Genomic DNA, 17831 nt, shown 5'->3' on the forward strand with positions numbered 1-17831 from the left:
ACAACACCAGGTTAAAGTCCAACAGGTTTGTTTCGATGTCACTCGCTTTCGGAGCGCTGCTCCTTCCTCAGGTGAATGAAGAGGTATGTTCCAGAAACATATAGACAGATTCAAAGATGCCAGACAATGCTTGGAATGCGAGCATTAGCAGGTGATTAAATCTTTACAGATCCAGAGATGGGGTAACCTCAGGTTAAAGAGGTGTGAATTGTGTCAAGCCAGGACAGTTGGTAGGATTTTGCAGGCCAGATGGTGGGGGATGAATGTAATGCGACATGAATCCCAGGTCCCGGTTGAGGCTGCACTCATGTGTGCGGAACCTGGCTATAAGCCTCTGCTCGGCGATTCTGCGTTGTCGCGCGTCCTGAAGGCCGCCTTGGAGAACGCTTACCCGTAGATCAGAGGCTGAATGCCCTTGACTGCTGAAGTGTTCCCCGACTGGAAGGGAACATTCTTGCCTGGTGATTGTCGCACGATGTCTGTTCATTTGTTGTCACAGCATCTGCATGGTCTCGCCAATGTACCACGCTTCGGGACATCCTTTCCTGCAGCGTATGAGGTAGACAACGTTGGCCGAGTTGCACGAATATGTACCGCGTACCTGGTGGGTGGTGTTCTCACGTGTAATGGTGGTATCCTTGTTGATGATCTGGCATGTCTTGCAGAGATTGCCATGGCAGGGTTGTGTGGTGTCGTGGTCACTGTTCTGAAGACTGGGTAGTTTGCTGCAAACAATGGTTTGTTTGAGGTTGCGTGTTTGTTTGAAGGCATGTAGTGGGGGTGTGGGGATGACCTTGGCAAGATGTTCATCTTCAACGATGACGTTTTGAAGGCTGTGAAGAAGATGTCGTAGTTTCTCCGCTCCGGGGAAGTACTGGACGACGAAGGGTATTCTGTCGGTTGTGTCCCATGTTTGTCTCCTGAGGAGGTCGGTGCGGTTTTTTGCTGTGGCGCATTGGTACTGTCGATCGATGAGTCGAGCGCCATATCCCGTTCGTACGAGGGCATCTTTCAATGTCTGTAGATGTCTGTTTTCTTTCTTTCTTCCAGCTGCAATCCGTTTTGCTGAATGGTTGACTTCCACAGTCAGAGAGAGAGTTTTTAGATATTCCTGCAAAAGGTGGCTATTTTCTTTTTGAAGGGCACTGATTCTGCTACTGGATCACACACCTTCAATGTGTAAAACCTCCATCTGCTTTTCCTCACAGGACACACATAAAAACAGCCACACGGACACACACCCACGTACAGACCGACAGGCACCAGTAGGCTGATAGCAATCAGGCCATTTAACACAGTTCTTTGTATGGGCTGGATTGTCCACTTTGAAACGAGAATCGCGATTGGGTGGAGAATCGCACAAAATGGAAAAAGTCCATTTTGTGTCCACACCGATTCCGATGGCACGCTCTGGTCCCTCACTGGCGCCGGCATTGAGGTTTGTACCACATGACAGCAGGACCATGCAAAACTGTCATTTGCATGGATTTTAATATCTTTTTTTCCAATTAAGGGGCAATTTAACGTGGCCAATCCACCTACCCTGCACATCTTTTGGGTTGTGGGGGCGAAACCCACACAAACACGGGGAGAATGTGCAAAGTCCACACAGACAGTGACCCAGAGCCGGGATCAAACCTGGGACCTCAGCACCGTGAGGCAACAATGCTAACCACTGCTCCACCCCGCTGCCCGTGGGTTTTAATATCATTAACAGCTTGGACACTTCATGCTCCATCCCACCATGTTGCTCCACTCCTCTCAGACAGAAGACTCGAAGGCGTGAATTAGTGAAAGTATTTACAAACGGGAACTTGGCGCCGTGGCTGTGGAGGGGAGGCTAAAAAAACTGTTAAAAAGCCACAAAAAGTGTTGGGCTTACTGGAGGGGTGGCTGCCCAGGCCGGGGCAGTAACTGGGAATGACTTGGTGGCAAGTCTGTGGACTCGGTGTCCCCCCCTCGGGATTGAAGTGGCCTGGTTCAGACCACCATTGCTGCAGTATGTGACTTAAGCACACCCCTCTGATCCTACTTACAGGCTCCTGGCTGCTCACATGGCTGAGTGCTCCCTGTGTCCTTTGCATGCTCAAAGAGCCTCTGACCATCTGGGAGCCCACACCGGTCACACTTCTGGACATTCCCATATCCCAGCAGTATCATCAAGGGCCTAGCTCAACTAGGGGCCGAACAGGCATTGGCAGTGCCCCATTATGGAAGAAGCAGTGGATCAGCAGTGCTCACCGCAAACAGAGGACTCCTCACCATGGCCTTTGGAATCCTCCCTGGTTCTGTGGTCCATCAGGGCAGCGAACTCACCAGTTGTCCCGTCCTGGCAATGAGACTGGCAGTGCTGACTGCCTCTACCACCAGCTCCCAGGCGCTGTTCAGGAGGGCGAGTTTGAGTCTGTGGCTCACCTTGAGGAAGAGGATGTCCCTCCTCTTCTCAGTGGCATGGAACTGTGAGCCCACCTTGGACTCTCAAACTCTGGGGGTAGCTCTTCCCTGAGCCATCTTGGTGGCTGCAATGTTTTGTGAGGGCCACAAAGAATCCAGCACGAGTTGTACAATAGAAAGAAATAACATTTATTTACAATAACATATATATATACATATATATATACACACACAGCAGCAGCAACTCCCTTGCTGCTCACTCCTCTCTCTAGCTGGTTCCATACTGGCCTGCTTTTTTAATGCAGGGAATCAGCTAATGATTTCTCCGTGCCCCTCATTGGGGAAGCTCATACTGCATAAGGATTGTGGGATTGCCATTAGTCCCCAGCCAGTGGTCAGCAGGGAGGTTATAACATCCCTCCCCCTCCAAGGTCCAAGGAATCCAGTGAAGACCCTGGCGAAGGAGGGCGTCGGACTCGTTTTGCCACAGGCCGGACACCATTTGTACGAAGGGCTGGATCGGGCGGCGTGTAACAAGACGGAGAACGGCGCTTCCGTGATGAACGGCGTAACAGTTGTACATCCACGGCCCGTGGGCCCGAGGATTCCCCCTCTGAGGCATCCTGTGTCTCCATCTCGGAGTCGGAGTCCACTGCCTCTGTCATCTCGGCGTCCCTCTCTCCACGCGGTTCTACAAGGGCCTGCGCAGGCTTTGAGTGCGGCATCAGAGGAAGATTATGAGGAATACTCTCCACTGTGTCTGGTCTCTTGGCTGTAGAAGTGAGCTCCGGGGCCGGAGAATCTTTGGGAGAAATGGTCTTCTGGACCGAATGTGGTCTACATGTTTGCGCTGGAGACGACCCTGGGCTTGCACCTGGTAAGAGATAGGGCCCATTCAGCGAAAGATAACGCCAGGGACCCAGTGGGCACCACAAGCAAAATTTCGAACGAACACTGGGTCACCAGGCGCAAATTGCCGAATCGGCTGATGCCGAGAAAGGCCATGTCCCTGCCGTTCTTGAGTGCGGCGTCCTTTTGCGCCAATGTCCGGGAAAACTATGCTAAGGCAGGTGCGAAGTCTCCGGCCCATTAGGAGTTCCGCGGGAGCTACCCCAGTCACCGCATGTGGAGTGGTCCTGTATGAAAACAAACAACGAGGCAGTCTCGTGTCCATAGACCTGGAAAACTGCTTCTTTAGGCCCCATTTGAATGTCTGCACTGCGCGCACCGCCAACCCATTGGAAGCCGGGTGATATGGAGCGGTGCGGATATGGCACATGCCGTTCATCTTCATGAACCTCACAAACTCCTCACTTGTGAACGGAGTGCCGTTGTCTGTGACCAGCACCTCGGGGAGGCCATGCGTACTGAAAGACAAACGCATCTTCTCGATTGTTGCGCAGGACGTTGTGCCTACCATCTTGTGCACCTCTAACCATTTAGACTGGGTATCGAATAATAAAAGGCACATGGATTCTTGAAAAGGGCCGGCGAAATCCGCATGCAAGTGCGCCCAAGGCCGCCCTGGCCATTCCCAGTGATATAGGGGCGCGGCTGGCGGAAGCTTCTGAAGCTCCTGGCAAATGGAGCAGTTTTGGGGCACCTTCTCAATATCAGTGTCAAGGCCTGGTCACCAGACATAACTCCGGGCCAACATTTTCATTTTGGTCACACCCGGATGCCCATTGTGCAAGTCCCTTAGTATCAGCTCCTGTCCTTTTTCCGGGACAATCACACGCATCCCCCACAAGAGGATACCGGTCGCGATTCTCCAACCCCCCTCCGGGTCAGAGAATCGCCGGGGGCTGGCGTGAATCCCGCCCCCGCCGTGTCCCGAATTCTCCGCCACCAGAGATTCGGTGGGGACGGGAATCGCGCCGCGCCGGGGACGGGAATCGCGCCGCACCGGTCGGCAGGCCCACCCCCAGCGATTCTCCAGCCCGCGATGGGCTGAAGTCCCGCCACTGTCAACCCTCTCCCGCCGTCGTGGATTAAACCACCCTTTGAACAGCGGGACAAGGCGGCGTGGGCAGGCTCCGGGGTCCTGGGGGGCGATCTGGCCCCGGGGGGTGCCCCCACGGTGGCCTGGCCCGCGATCGGTGCCCACCGATCCGCGGGCGGGCCTGTGCCGTGAGGGCACTCTTTTTCTTCCGCCTTCGCTATGGTCTTCACTATGGTGGAGGCAGAAGAGACCCCCTCCCCTGCGCATGTACGGGGATGACGTCAGCAGACTCTGTCGCTCCCGCGCATGCGTCGCCCGGCGAAGACCTTTCGCCGCCGGCTGGCGTGACGCCAAAGGCCTTTCCCGGCAGCCGGCGGAGCGGAAACCACTCCATCGCGGGCTTAGCCCCTCAAGGTGAAGGCTTGGCCCCTAAAGGTGCGGAGACTTCCACACCTTTGCTCGCAACTCGCCTGGGAGCTGTCTATGCTGCCCACCATACAGGACTATGTGCCGAACCTTTGACAGGACTGGCTCCATCTGGGTCCACTCACGGATCTGTAATGCCATGACAGGCAAGGAGTACATAAAATTTAGGGTTGCAACCACCTCACCGGTCGTGGGGGTCGACATGGGGCACTTCTTTTCCGCTGCAGTCAATGTGCGGGAGGCAAAAGCTATCGATCGTTCAGCCCCGTTCTCCATCTTGTGGGACAGGACGGTCCCAATACGGGGATGCATCACCCGTGATGAGCAAAGGCTTTCCAGGATCATAGTGGGTTAGTAACCCAGACAACGACAATTGTTGTTTTACCCGCCGGAAAGCAGTTTATTGCGGCTGACCTCAAACCCAGGTGTGATTCTTCTTTAGCAGAAGGTACAACGGGGCCAGCGTAGTTGCCAGATTGGGGAGGAACTTCCGTAATAGTTTACAAGGCCGAGAAAAGAACAAAGATGCGAAGTGTCAGTCGGGGCGTGGGCCTGTTGAATTGCGCGCACCTTCTCTGCGACGGGGTGCAAACCTTCACGGTCCACCCTATAATCCAGGTAGTCTACTTCCTTCGCCTGAAAGACGCACTTTGTACGACGTAAACGGACTCCAGACTCTGAAAAGCATCTCAGGACAGCCTCCAAATTTTCCATATGTTCCTGCTCCAACGTCCCTGTAATCAAAACGTCGTCTAAGTAAACAGCGACATGCGGTAAACCTCACAAGATGCCCTCCATGACACGTTGAAAGATAGCGCAGGCAGTGGATACCCCAAAGGGCTACCGTGTATATTCATACAGGCCCCGGTGTGTATTAATAGTGACATATGTCCGGGAGGCAGGGTCCAACTCCAACTGTAGATAGGCGTGACTCATATCTAATTTCGTGAACGAGAGTCCGCCTGCAAGGTTCGAGTAGAGGTCTTCTATGCGAGGCATTGGATATCGGTTGAGCCGGGAAGCCATATTCACTGTAAGTTTATAGTCGCTGCACAAGCGAACTGTGGCATCTGGCTTCATTACAGGTACAATTGGCGCTGCCCAGTCAGCGAAACGGACGGGCCTGATAATACCCAAGGACTCTAAACGAGTGAGCTCCCCTTCTACTTGCTAGAGCAACGCGTAAGACACCGGGCGCGCCCGAAAATTGCGCAGCATGGTTCCTGGTTCGACTTGGATACGGGCTACGGCCCCTTTTATTTTCTCCACACCGGGCTGGAATACATCTCGGTACCGTCCTACTACATTTGTCAACCCTCCAGAAACTGTTTGGAGGATGCGCTGCCACTGCAGCCGCAAATGGCACAAACAGTCCCAACCCAACAGGCTGGACCCGTGGCAGCGCACCACGATAAGTGGGAAACGCCCCTCCTGGCATCCATAAACAAAAGGGCTCATCGTAGTTCCTGCAATGTCCAATGGTTCCCCTGTGTAGGTGGCCAACCTGGCCTGTGTGTCGGTTAATGTAAGGGTCTGTATACCCTGCTTGATGCGGTCGAATGTTCTCTGGGTGATCACGGAGACCGCTGCGCCAGTGTCCAACTCCATCTCAAGGGAGTGACCATTGACCCATACTGCCACCTTAATGGGGGCCACACGGGAAGCTGCCACACAATGCAGCTGCAAGCAGTCATCCTCCATCTCCACGTCCTCAGGAGTAGTCGCCGCAGGTTCATCCAAATAGAAGGTACGGCCCCTGGGCTGGCCCAAGTTTCTGTTGGAACAACGGCACCTCTGGCGCCCCCAAGACCGGCGTCCGCGACGGGGTCGGCGCCTACAAGTCCGACACTGACATGGCTCCTCATCCATCGGTTCTGGAGAAGGCTCCCTACGGGGAGGAACGTCCGGTGGCCACTGGCGTTGATCTGGACACCGCCCCGCCCAAGGTGCCGCAGGGGTATGGGGAGACGCTTTTGGACGGAAGGAGTTGCGCCCCAAGGCGTGCACCTCCATTCCCTGCAGCTCCTGCACTCCTCGTTCTGTGCTCTCTTGGCCAATACTATTGAATGGCCTGTTGAAAAGTCAATGTTGGCTCAGCTAACAAGTTTCTCTGGGTGGCCGCATTGTTTATACTGCAAACCAAACGGTCGCGTAACATTTCTGATAAGGTCTCACCATAGTCACAGTACTTCGCAATCCTGCGTAGCCTGGATAGAAAATCTGCAAGGGATTCTCCTGGGGTCCTCCCAGTGGTATTAAACCGGTAACGCTGGACTATCGTGGACGGGGTGGGTTAAAATGTTGCCCCACTAAGGTCACAATTCATCAAATGTCTTGGTGTCCAGCACAGCTGGGTATGCAAGGCTCCTAGTCATCCCAAATGTATGCGGACCGCAGGCAGTGAGCAAAATGACCACCTGGCGCTTATTTTCGGTGATGTTGTTTGCCCGGAAATAGTAACGCATCCGTTGTGCATACTGGTTCCAACTTTCCAGCGCAGCATCAAAGACACCCAAACGTCCATACAGAGGCATGGTGTAACAGAAAAAAAACTTCCAACCTGTTCCAATCTGATTAGTAAGTTTGCAGACGACACAAAGGTTGGTGGAATTGCGGATAGCGATGAGGACTGTCAGAGGATACAGCAGGATTTAGATTGTTTGGAGACTTGGGTGGAGAGATGGCAGATGGAGTTTAATCCGGACAAATGTGAGGTAATGCATTTTGGAAGGTCTAATGGAGGTAGGGAATATACAGTGAATGGTAGAACCCTCAAGAGTATTGAAAGTCAGAGAGATGTAGGTGTACAGGTCCACAGGTCACTGAAAGGGGCAACACAGGTGGAGAAGTTAGTCAAGAAGGCATACGGAATGCTTGCCTTCATTGGCTGGGGCATTGAGTATAAGAATTGGCAATTCATGTTGCAGCTGTATAGAACCTTAGTTAGGCCACATTTGGAGTATAATGTTAAATTCTGGTCGCCACACTACCAGAAGGATATGGAGGCTTTAGAGAGGGTGCAGAAGAGATTTACCAGAATGTTGCCTGGTATGGAGGGCATTAGCTATGAGGAGCGGTTGAATAAACTCGGTTTGTTCTCACTGGAACAACGGAGGTTGAGGGGCGACCTGATAGAGGTCTACAAAAGTATGAGGGGCATAGACAGAGTGGATAGTCAGAGGCTTTTCCCAAGGGTAGAGGGGTCAATTACTAGGGGCATAGGTTTAAGGTGCGAGGGGCAAGGTTTAGAGTAGATGTACGAGGCAAGTTTTTTACACAGAGGGTAGTGGGTGCCTGGAACTCGCTACCGGAAGAGGTGGTGGAAGCAGGGATGATAGTAACATTTAAGGGGCATCTTGACAAATACATGAATAGGATGGGAATAGAGGGATACGGACCCAGGAAGTGTAGAAGGTTGTAGTTTAGTCGGGCAGCATGGTCGGCACGGGCTTGGAGGGCCGAAGGGCCTGTTCCTGTGCTGTACTTTTCTTTGTTCTTTATCCAACAAAAATCCAGGGAGGTGGCTTCAGCAGCGTAGACAGCAATCCACTTTAACCATCATCGCCAGTTTTGTGAGGGCCACAAAGAATCCAGCATGAGGGGTGAAATTCTCCCCAAACGGCGCGATGTCCGCCGACTGGCGCCCAAAACGGCGCCAATCAGACGGGCATCGCGCCGCCCCAAAGGTGCGGTATGCTCCGCGTCTTTGGGGGCCGAGCCCCAACATTGAGGGGCTAGGCCGGCGCCGGAGGGATTTCCGCCCCGCCAGCTGGCGGAAATGGCCTTTGTTGCCCCGCCAGCTGGCGCAGAAATGACATGTCGGGGCGGCGCATGCGCGGGAGCATCAGCGGCCGCTGTCAGTTTCCCGCGCATGCGCAGTGGGGAGAGTCTCTTCCGCCTCCGCCATGGTGGAGACCGTGGCAGAGGCGGAAGGGAAAGAGTGCCCCCACGGCACAGGCCCGTCCGCGGTCAGTGGGCCCCGATCGCGGGCCAGGCCACCGTGGGGGCACCCCCCATGGTCAGATCGCCCCGCGGCCCCCCCAGGACCCCGGAGCCCGCCCACGCCGCCTTGTCCCGCCGGTAAATAGGTACTCTAATTTACGCCGGCGGGACAGGCAATTTATCGGCGGGACTTCGGCCCATCCAGGCCGGAGAATCGAGCGGGGGGGCCCGCCAACCGGCGCGGCCCGATTCCCGCCCCCGCCCAATCTCCGGTGCCGGAGACGTCGGCAACCGGCGGGGGCGGGATTCACGGCAGCCCCCGGCGATTCTCCGACCCGGCGGGGGTTCGGAGAATGACGCCCAAGTTGTAGAATAGAAAGAAATAACATTTATTTACAATAACATATATATATATATATACACAACAGCAGCAGTAACTTCCTTGCTTCTCACTCCTCTCTCTAGCTGCTTCCATACTTGCCAGCTATATTTATGCAGGGAATCTGCTAATGATTTCTCCGCCCCCCTCATTGCGGAAGCTCATACTCCCTACGGATTGTGGGATTGCCATTAGTCCCCACCCAGTGGTAAACAGGCAGATTCTAACAAATGAGTGTGTGGTAAATGGAGTGCTTAAAAACAGCTCCAGCAATCTGCAGCAATTTGCTTTTATCCAGCTGTTGGGCTCTTTGGCGCTAATTCCAGCCCCAGCAGTTACGACATCCACTGGGCCAGGAATTGTTATCAATTCGTGCCAGCAGAATGCTGACCTATTTGCATAGCGGAACCAATGGAAGTGCGAATCGCACGCTATTCAGTCCCAGCGGGAACACTTGGGGCGAGAATCTCCATTTGGGAAACACTGGAGGCGATTCAGTGATATTGTTGCACTCGAGCAAGAGCACGATGAGGCTGGTGAATAGAAAGAGGGGCCAAAAACAAGAACTGCGCCGGGCGATAAACCGTTTGCGATGCAACCGGCCCACTCTCGGGATCCCAGCACAGTATTGCAAAAAAGCAATAATCACCACTTAAGTCCTATTTCCGTAGAATTAACGGGCACCACCCCATATCCAATGGCCTCCCATGATCCAACCACCGCCCCAGCAAGTGATCACACTGGCACCGATTACTACTCCTTTTTAAACACATGAACCTGGTGGAAGGGCTGCTGTAGGGAACTGAGGAGGGGAGTAGCCATCTTCGCTCGCAGGCAAAGAGCCTGGGGACACTGAGCTATGGGATAACACTGTGGCTTCACAGCGCCAGGGTCCCAGGTTTGATTCCCCCGGGTCACTGTCTGTGCGGAGTCTGCACGTTCTCCCCGTGTCTGCGTGGGTTTCCTCCGGGTGCTCCGGTTTCCTCCCACAGTCCATGGATGTGCAGGTTAGGTGAATTGGCCATGCTAAATTGCCCTTAGTGACCAAAAAGGTGAGGAGGGGTTATTGGGTTATGGGGATAAGGTGGAAGTGAGGGCTTAAGTGGGTCGGTGCAGGCTCGATGGGCCAAATGGCCTCCTTCTGCATTGTATGTTCTATAACCTTGGCCCACAGAGGGTGGAGGTTTGGGTTGGGGGGAGGGGGGTTGCTCTGCAACCACACGTGGCTCCGCCATGCCAATCCCTGGATCATGATGACAGGGGTATAAGGTCTGGGGCTCGCAGAGTGGGGGCCCCCACTGTGGCCGAGTGTGTGTGTGTGGGGGAGGTGGTCAATGGGGGAATGGAGGGTCCAGGGTGGAAGACATTGCTGTTGGTCAGTCTCTCACTCTCTCCAATTCCTTACAGATATTGGACAGTATTTAAGACCCCGCTGAGCTTGCCCTAATGGTAGTTATGGCAGGCCGGACTGCTAGGCGCCGCAGGCGTTGGCAGCAGCAGCATCGGAGAAATTAAGCAGGGATAGAGCCACGACAGAGTATGGTTCCCAAGCGAACAGCATTGGGAATCCTATTGTTTCTCATTTCCATTTCACAACTTAGATTCAGGCTGCTAACCACCTCAAACAGAACTCACTGGCATATTTCCAATTTGAAGTTACTGCTGCTCACAGTGTGGACTCTGCAACGGGGAGAGCAAATATTGACTCGTTCAGTCTGCAAGTGTGATCCTGGACTTCCACACGGCTTGCGCTCAGTCCAGGATCTCCACTGTTCCAATGAAGTTCAGTGTTATGTTTGAGGAACAGCACCTTATCTTTCAGCGATACGCTTCGCAGCCTTCTGGGCTCAACATTGAGTTCAACAATTTCAGTTCATAACCTCTGAGCGCATTTTTGGCAGTGTCATGATATGCAGGCACACACACACATAATGATATACAGACAAGCAGCTAATGGACACAGAGAACAGGACATAACCAATAAGCAGGTAGTACACTCAGGGGTGGGATCTGACTATAAAAGACACGAGGCACTCACACTCCGCCTCTTTCCACTGATGAACATCTAGAGAGTCAGTCATGGGTGTTGTTACAATCTCACACCTCCACCACGTGGCTAAGAGCTCGTCTGGTTCAGTCAGACAGAGTAACCACACTTAAGTTAACAGAGAGTCGAACTCACAGAGAACTGTGCTAACTGTGCTATTAGTTCAATAAACCTGATTGAACTAACTTCAAGGTCTGGAGTGTCTTTCTGATCTAAACTGCATCCAGTTGCAGCCAGTGTTAGACCAATGCACCTAACACGACAGGCAGCAGCTGTTGTTGATGATTTTGCAATTCCCCATTTATATCCCCTCTGCTCTCATCCTTTGATTCAGTCCCAGCACTCTCACTTTTTGCCTTGCATTATCATTTAATCTCTTCTGCCTCCTGTCCTATTTTAGACCTCCCCTTTCTTCTAGCCCCACTTCCCCATTTCTCCATTAAAAATAACTGTTACAATCGATGGTGAGATGTAAGTTGGGTTTGAACAGAGTGCCAAGTGAAAAATTGTCAGTTTGTGCAAAGTTTGTTTGAACTTTTCTTAAGGCAATGAAGGTAAAAATGTTGTGAAGGGTGAAAAAGAAGTGAGAGGAGGAGGGTTTTAATTGAAGAGGAATGAGTGTTTGCAGCTGTGAGTGGTGAAGCGGAGAGGAAAAGGGAAAGTGTTGTGAAGCAGATGTTGAAAATGAGCATGAGGAAAGTGGTAAAGAGATTGATGCGGAGGGAGTGTATGGTGAAAATGTAGTTGTGATGAAAGAAAGCTGGTGGTAAGAATGTAGAGAGGAAGGAAAAATTGCTGAGCAGAGGAATGCAAAAGAGCTGTGATGCATTGGCCGGGAATCGAACCCGGGCCTCCCGCGTGGCAGGCAAGAATTCTACCACTGAACCACCAATGCAAACCACACTACTAATGCTGAACTTTCAACTGCAATGCTTGAGTTGCTAACAGATGTTGATGAGTGTCAGCCAAAGCAAACTGCATGTGACCAGCAGAGAGATGTAATGTGTTGAAGTCAGATTTAGAAAGAAGACTTCAGATAAAGGTACCCTGGCTTAGATGCCTGTATAAGAGGCAATATGTAGGAATAGATAGTGTATAAACAATGCTTGTGATTTTATAACCGAAGAATTACTAATATCAGAAAGGACAGACATACAATTTTAAAAAGTTACACAAAATGGTTGTTAGCTAAGTTAGCAATACGAAAGACACAAAATGGCTTTTAGCTGAATTAGCCACATTCCTGAACAACCATTAGCTGGGTTAAGTTGCAAACTGGTATAAATAACATAATTTAATTACAGACAGCAGAGTTAGTCAGGGAGACAAGAATGATTGATGTCAAGGCATTGAATGGGAAACAGACATGGGAGGCAAGGGAGGCATGCACAGAGAAGTGATAAACAGCGTCCACAGGACAAGGACCATTGTTCATCCTCGCCAGCCCAAGGTCAGGTGTAGGCAGGAGACATAACTTTAACAGTTAGTATGAGTGACTTCTTCATGAAGTTAGGGCTGGTAAGGTACCAACCCACTTTACATAATGTCAAACTTAATTGGATATAGAACGAATATATGTAATCTATAGCCAATATTATTGGAAAAGGTCTAACCGATGTGGGCTGTGTGGATGTTTTGAAAAATATAAGAATGGATGTTTTCCTTTGTGGAGAGACGGTCTGGGACTTTAACAGATGCCATCTCCCCACCAGTAGCCCAGGGCATTGAGTGATTTCTTTGAGATCCTCTCCTGCTAAGATGTGGAGTTGCCGGCGTTGGACTGGGGTGAGCACACCACCAGGTTACAACACCAGGTTAAAGTCCAACAGGTATGTTTCGAATCACTAGCTTTCAGAGCACAGCTCCTTCCTCAGGTGAATGGAGAGGTGGGTTCCAGAAACAGTTATATAGACAAAGTCAAAGATGCAATACAATACTTTGAATGCAAGTCTTTGCAGATAATTAAGCCTACAGGTCCAGACGGAGCAACTGGAGAGGCGCAACAGCGCAGAATCACCGAGCAGAAACTTATAGCCAAGTTCCGCACACGAGTACGGCCTCAACCAGGACCTTGGATTCATGTTGCATTACATTCATCCCCCACCATCTGGCCTGCACTTGTGAAATCCTACCAACTGTCCTGGCTTGAGACAATTCATACCTCTTTAACCTGGGGTTACCCCTATCTCTGGATCTGTAAAGACTTAATTACCTGCAAATGCTCGAATTCAAAGTATCGTCTTGCACCTTTGAATCTGTCTATATATATGTTTCTGGAACATACCTCTTCATTCACCTGAGGAAGGAGCAGTGCTCCGAAAGCTAGTGATTTGAAACAAACCTGTTGGACTTTAACCTGGTGTTGTAAGACTTCTTACTATATAAACTTTGACATGGATGAGGACCAACAGGATGCATGGGCAGTAGGATTCTCTGCCATTGCTGGCATGCCCCTGGTCCAGGGGCTGATAGACTGCACGCTTGATGCCCTGCGTGCACCAGACCATCTGGAAGTGCCCTAAATTAGCAGGAAGGGATTCCACTCCCTGAATATCCAGCTCGTGTGCGATCACCACTTTAGAATTATGTATTAGTGTGCATGCTTCCCAGGGAATGTGCATGATTTATAGGGGCTGACTTAGCACTGGGCTAAATCGCTGGCTTTGAAAGCAGACTAAGGCAGGCCAGCAGCACGGTTCAATTCCCGTACCAGCCTCCTCGAACAGGTGCTGGAATGTGGCGACTAGGGGCTTTTCACAGTAACTTCATTTGAAGCCTACTTGTGACAATAAGCGATTTTCATTTCATGATAGCTACATCTTGGTGCAGTCCGACATCCCCGGCCTCTTCGCGGACCACCCCAGGATGGTCAGTCGGCTCTTGGGGGATAAGGGGTATTCGCTTAGGACCTGGCTAATGAAGCCAGTACGGAGGCCGATGACCGACCGATGCGGGGATCCGATACAACAAGGTCCATGTGACCACCTGAGCTGTCATTGAGCGGCACATGGGACTGCTGAAGATGTGATTCTGATGCCTCGACTGCTCTGGTGGTGCCCTGCAGTACAACCCCCCCCCCCCCAACCCGGAGGATCTCCGCTTTGTGGTGGTCTGCTGTGCCCTCCATAACCTGGCACAGCATTGAGGCGATGTGCTGGAGTTGGAGGATATGGAACATGTGGCCACCTCCGAAGAGGAGAAGGACAACAAGGATGATGAGGAGGTGCTGGACCAGCAGGGACTGCAGGACTATCCCAGGGAGGAACCGGACGACCAGTTGGAGGATGCAGGACAGGCAGACCTCAAACACACCCGCTTTGCATAGAATGTGGTTTGGTCCATCGACGCTACCCTCCCCCCCCCCCCCAATTTTCCACCCTCCCAGGGTCTGTGTTACATCACTTCAGGGTGCTGGGACTGTGTCGGCACTGTCAACTGGTCACTGCCGAGGGCAGGGGGTTGATGATAACCCAGAGAGAGCCGAGCACAGGTGCTCCTCAATCTATGCCGTAGTCTGACCCCTGCCTGTCTGCTGAGTGTTTGCTCGTGCCCATCACCTTCATGTGGTGTGCCCGGTGATGGGGATGGGCAGCCGGACACCCATGCCTGGGGAGATGGGGCAAGGGTTCGGAGGACAGCCAGGAGGCGTCGTACTGGCTCTGGTAAAGAGTTTCACACAAGTGTCCAACACTGCCCCACTCTCCTGATGATGCCACCCCACTCTCTCCACCAGCCCCTTACCGTCCCCCCCCAATGCACATACCCACCTCAGTGATCCTCGACCCCCCCAACGCACGTACCCACCCCAATGACCTCAGTGATCCTCGACGTGCTTAGGCTTCCTTTCTCTACCGGTCCGTCTAGGTGTGTCCCCAGGGTATACGTCAGAGGTGGAGGCAGCCTGCTGTTTACCACGTCCCAGAGGGGAGGCCATATTGGATTTGGTACTTGGTAATGAACCAGGGCAAGTGATAGATTTGTTAGTGGGGGAGCATTTTGGAGATAGTGACCACAATTCTGTGACTTTCACTTTAGTAATGGAGAGGAATAGGTGCGTGCAACAGGGCATGGTTTACAATTGGGGGAAGGTGCATAAGTTGGGAACATAGGCTGTCAGGGAAGGACACAAATGAAATGTGGAACTTGTTCAAGGAACAGATACTACGTGTCTTTGATATGTATGTCCCTGTCAGGCAGGGAAGGGATGGTCGAGTGAGGGAACCATGGTTGACAAGAGAGGTTGAATGTATTTTTAAGAGGAAGAAGGAGACTTATGTAAGGCTGAGGAAACAAGGTTCAGACAGGGCGCTGGAGGGATACAAGATAGCCAGGAGGGAACTGAAGAAAGGGATTAGGAGAGCTAAGAGAGGGCATGAAAAATCTTTGGCGGGTAGGATCAAGGAAAACCCCAATGCCTTTTACACATATGTGAGAAATATGAGAATGACGAGAGCGAGGGTAGGTCCGATCAAAGACAGTAGCGGGAGATTGTGTATTGAGTCTGAAGAGATAGGAGAGGTCTTGAATGTGTACTTTTCTTCAGTATTTACAAATGAGATGGGCCATATTGTTGGAGAGGACAGTGTGAAACAGACTGGTAAGCTCGAGGAAATACTTGTTAGGAAGGAAGATGTGTTGGGCATTTTGAAAAACTTGAGGATAGACAAGTCCCCAAGGCCTGACGGGATATATCCAAGGATTCTATTGGAAGCAAGAGATAAAATTGCAGAGCCGTTGGCAATGATCTTTTCGTCCTCACTGTCAACAGCGGTGGTACCAGGGGATTGGAGAGTGGCGAATGTTGTGCCCCTGTTCAAAAAAGGGAATAGTGATAACCGTGGGAATTACAGGCAGTTAGTCTTACTTCGGTGGTAGGCAAAGTAATGGAAAGGGTACTGAGGGAAAGGATTTCTGAGCCTCTGGAAAGACACTGCTTGATTAGGGATAGTCAGCACGGATTTGTGAGGGGTAGGTCTTGCCTTCCAAGTCTTATTGAATTCTTTGAGGAGGTGACCAAGCATGTGGATGAAGGTAAATCAGTGGATGGAGTGTACATGGATTTTAGTAAGGCATTTGATAAGGTTCCCCATGGTAGGCTTATGCAGAAAGTAAGGAGGCATGGGATAGTGGGAAATTTGGCCAGTTGGATAATGAACTGGCTAATCGATAGAAGTCAGAGAGTGGTGGTGGATGGCAAATATTCAGCCTGGATCCCAGTTATCAGTGGCGTACCGCAGGGATCCGTTCTGGGTCCTCTGCTGTTTGTGATTTTCATTAATGACTTGGATGAGGGAGTTGATGGATGGATCAGTAAATTTGCAGACGATACGAAGATTGGTGGAGTTGTGGATAGTGAGGAGGGCTGTTGTCAGCTGCAAAGAGACATAGATAGGGTGCAGAGCTGGGCTGAGAAGTGGCAGATGGAGTTTAACCCTGAAAAGTGTGAGGTTGTCCATTTTGGAAGGACAAATATGAATGCGGAATACAGGGTTAACGGTAGGGTTCTTGGCAATGTGGAGGAGCAGAGAGACCTTGGGGTCTATGTTCATAGATCTTTGAAAGTTGTCACTCAAGTGGATGGAGCTGTGAAGAAGGCCTATGGTGTGCAAGCGTTCATTAACAGAGGGATTGAATTTAAGAGCCGTGAGTTGATGATGCAGCTGTACAAAACATTGGTAAGGCCACATTTGGAGTACTGTGTGCAGTTCTGGTCGCCTCATTTTAGAAAGGATGTGGAAGCTTTGGAAAAGGTGCAAAGGAGATTTACCAGGATACTGCCTGGAATGGAGAGTAGGTCTTATGAGGAAAGGTTGAGGGTGCTAGGCCTTTTCTCATTAGAACGGAGAAGGATGAGGGGCGACTTGATAGAGGTTTATAAGATGACCAGGGGAATAGATAGAGTAGATAGTCAGAGAGTTTTTCCCTGGGTGGAACAAACCATTACAAGGGGATATAAATTTAAGGTGAATGGTGGAAGATATAGGGGGGATGTCAGAGGTAGGTTATTTACCCAGAGAGAAGTGGGGGCATGGAATGCACTGCCTGTGGAAGTAGTTGTGTCGGAAACATTAGGGACCTTCAAGCGGCTATTGGATAGGTGCATGGATTACGGTAGAATGCTAGAGTGTAGATTAATTTGTTCTTAAGGACAGCACGGTAGCATTGTGGATAGCACAATTGCTTCACAGCTCCAGGGTCCCAGGGTTGATTCTGGCTTGGGTCACTGTCTGTGCGAAGTCTGCACATCCTCCCCGTGTGTGCGTGGGTTTCTCCGGGTGCTCCAGTTTCGTCCCACAGTCCAAAGATGTGCAGGTTAGGTGAATTGGCCATGATAAATTGCCCATAGTGTCAAAAATTGTCCTTAGTGTTGGGTGGGGTTACTGGGTTATGGGGATAGGGTGGAGGTGTGGACCTTGGGTAGGGTGCTCTTTCCAAGAGCCGGTGCAGACTCAATGGGCTGAATGGCCTCCTTCTGCACTGTAAAGTCTATGATTAATCTAGGACAAAGGTTCGGCACAACATCGTGGGCCGAAGGGCCTGTTCTGTGCTGTATTTTTCTATGTTCTATGTTTTATGTTCTATGGCATTCGATGCTCCCGACAAACGTCCTCTGCCTGCGTATTTGATGGCAGCACATGCGCAGCCGTACCGCACTGTACCTGGCGCTGACTGCGAGGCGCTGCGTTGTCAGAGGGGTGGAA

General features: G+C 51.4%; 1 protein-coding gene and 1 non-coding gene across 3 annotated transcripts in view; one reads left to right on the forward strand and one right to left on the reverse strand.

Annotated features, from left to right (window-relative positions):
• The window catches only part of LOC140408714 (serine/threonine-protein phosphatase with EF-hands 2-like), a 105359-nt gene that overhangs the window by 35383 nt on the left and 52145 nt on the right, over positions 1–17831 (forward strand). The gene's annotated exons all lie outside the window — the stretch shown is intronic.
• On the reverse strand, positions 11955–12025 carry trnag-gcc (transfer RNA glycine (anticodon GCC)). The gene has a single exon. It is a non-coding gene; the product is annotated as a tRNA-Gly (tRNA).

This window comes from Scyliorhinus torazame, chromosome 3, assembly GCF_047496885.1.
Source record: "Scyliorhinus torazame isolate Kashiwa2021f chromosome 3, sScyTor2.1, whole genome shotgun sequence".
Lineage (NCBI taxonomy): Eukaryota > Metazoa > Chordata > Chondrichthyes > Carcharhiniformes > Scyliorhinidae > Scyliorhinus > Scyliorhinus torazame.